At 43.6% G+C, this 2,600-nt stretch overlaps 1 pseudogene; it reads right to left on the bottom strand.

Annotated features, from left to right (window-relative positions):
• Positions 1-1,330: 1,330 nt before the first annotated feature.
• LOC116886520 lies at positions 1,331-1,889 on the bottom strand (annotated as a pseudogene).
• Between the last annotated feature and the right edge of the window lie 711 nt (positions 1,890-2,600).

Here is a 2,600-nt window from a genome sequence, read left to right on the forward strand (position 1 = left end):
TGGATTGAAGGGATGGACACCCAGGCACACACTTCGAGTTCCAGGACAATTGCTGAGAACCAACGAAGAAGTTCTGGCTTTGAATCCCAGAGTCCCAAATATGTCCGTCCCCTTTGAGGTCTGTGCATGTGAGCATGCAGGTGTGTGAACGCATGCCAATGTATGCACGTGAGAATGCAGAGCCCAGAGCTCAGAGTAAATCAGTCTATCATTAAGTTGGAAAGTTAAGGTTTTAGGCTAGAGGGATGGCTCCATGGTTTAGAACAGTGGATGCTCTTCTGGAGTACCCTGATTTAATTCTCTGCACAAGCACAGTGGCTCAAAACTATCTGGAATTCCATTCCAGAGGATCTGATGCCCTCTTTTGGCATCAACAGGAATCAGACACACAAGTGGTGCACCAGCATGCGTGCAAACAAACACATATAAAAATTAAAAGTTTTAAAAGGGAAAGTTAAGGTTGCACATAAAGGAAAATGACGAAATTGTACAAGGATTTTGCAAAGCACACTTTATTCTGGAGATGGCACATTTTAAGGAAGACTCCAGTCACCTTCCCCATGAGGGAAGATGAGGGAATTTACATTAGGTGGGTAGGAAGATACAGCTGGGACTATTGGATACATGGTATGGAGAGACAGACAGATCTGTCCTGGAGAGTTGGGGAGTCTCCAGAACTTGAGGTGCTCACACAGAGGCAGGGGTGCTAAGTCAGTAGCCAGGCCCTAGAGACAGCTTCTGTTACTTTCCCAACTCGAGCCTGGGAGGGAGCCTCTGAGGACAAGGTTAAGATAAGACGTAGAAAAATCAAGATGGAGACGACCGAGCAGGATGATCCAGATCCAGGCGGACTCGGTCAACTTTATCTTGTCCAGGTGGGCGGTTTATATCTTTATTAATCGGCAGTGAATTTGTTGTGTGGAAGTAATGTGGATTGGGAATTTAACATGTAAATCTAATGAAGAAGAAGAAGAAGAAGAAGAAGAAGAAGAAGAAGAAGAAGAAGAAGAAGAAGAAGAAGAAGAAGAAGAAGAAGAAGAAGAAGAAGAAGAAGAAGAAGAAGAAGAAGAAGAAGAAGAAGAAGAAGAAGAAGAAGAAGAAGAAGAAGAAGAAGAAGAAGAAGAAGAAGAAGAAGAAGAAGACTTCTCATGTTCGAATCTAGCCTTTCAATGGATTCCGAATATTATCAAATGGAACGCTCAGCATCTCTCTCTCTCTCTCTCTCTCTCTCTCTCTCTGTGTGTGTGTGTGTGTGTGTGTGTGTGTGTGTGTGTGTGTGTGTGTGTTTAAGAGTTAAAGACATCTTTATTTTAAACTCTGATCTACCAAATTAGCGTTTCCCACCAACTCTGGGAGCAGAAACCTTCACAGCTTCCCGATCTTTTGTTTAAGGACTGCCTCTGTGGGGGCCTTGACAGCAGCTATTGCTGTCTTCTTTGATGCCTGCTTGGCCTTTCTTGCTTCCTTGGCAGCCCTGCTACCCTGCTCTCCGTGAGCTTTCCCGACTCCTCTCGGCCCTTAAATCAGCCAGAGACGCACTGGTGACAGCTCACTGGAATTTGACTGCACCGCGGTCTCTTTTCTTTTGAATGTCTTCGACTGTCCTTTCCTGTGTCTTCCTCTGGAGGGGACAGTCCAGTTTATCTGCCAAGGATTCCTTTTGGAAAGGAATGCAGGGTCACATTTGGCGTTAAGAAACTGGAAAACCTTCCCATCGGTCCAGGCGTATCGCCGCCCTTGTCCCGGGCAGATCTTGTAAAACTGCACAGCTCGACCTTCCTGGTGACAGATGTCGGCCTGCCAGGGGAAAGACGGTGAAGAGAGAAATAAGCATTCTTCTTTTTCGGAAGATGTGTCATTTCTAAGCTGAGACCGGTGGTGTCTGTCATGCTTTAAACATCAGAGGCGGTGTATGGAAAACAGAAAGTTGGAGAAACACCAAAAAGATTACCATTGCTATAACAATAGTTGCTTCAGGATCATAGGAGATTGTTTTCTTCCTTCCTTAATTCTGTATCATTACAAAATAAATATACAGGGTTGGAGAGGTGGCTCAGTGGTTAAGAGCAGTCCTGGAACTGACTAAGTAGGAGAGGGCTGGCCTGGAACTCACAGAGATCCCCCTGCCTCTGCCTTCAGAGTGTTGGGATTAAAAGTGTATGCCACAACACCTGGTCACTTGCTGTTCTTACAGAGAACCCAGGTTCAGTTCCTACAACCTATATTTGGCTTCACAACCATCCAAAACTTCAGTTCCAGGGGATCAGAGCCCTCTCTGGTATCTGAGAACACCAGGCATGTACTTGATGCACATACATGCATGGAAATTTGCCAAATGCTCATATAAATAAAATAAAAATAAATCTTCAAAACAAACAAATATATATATATATATCTTTTGATTAAAAAAGAGCCATATGGGTTTTATATAATTATATTGTCATAGATAAATAAAAGCAATAAAATTTAAAGGTCATAGTTTAAATTGTTTTTTTTTTTTTTTTTGGTTCTTTTTTTTCGGAGCTGGGGACCAACCCAGGGCCTTGTGCTTCCTAGGTAAGCGCTCTACCACTGAGCTAAATCCCCAGCCCCTTAAATTG

The sequence above is a fragment of the Rattus rattus genome, chromosome 1 (genome assembly GCF_011064425.1).
Source record: "Rattus rattus isolate New Zealand chromosome 1, Rrattus_CSIRO_v1, whole genome shotgun sequence".
NCBI classification, from domain to species: Eukaryota; Metazoa; Chordata; class Mammalia; order Rodentia; family Muridae; genus Rattus; species Rattus rattus.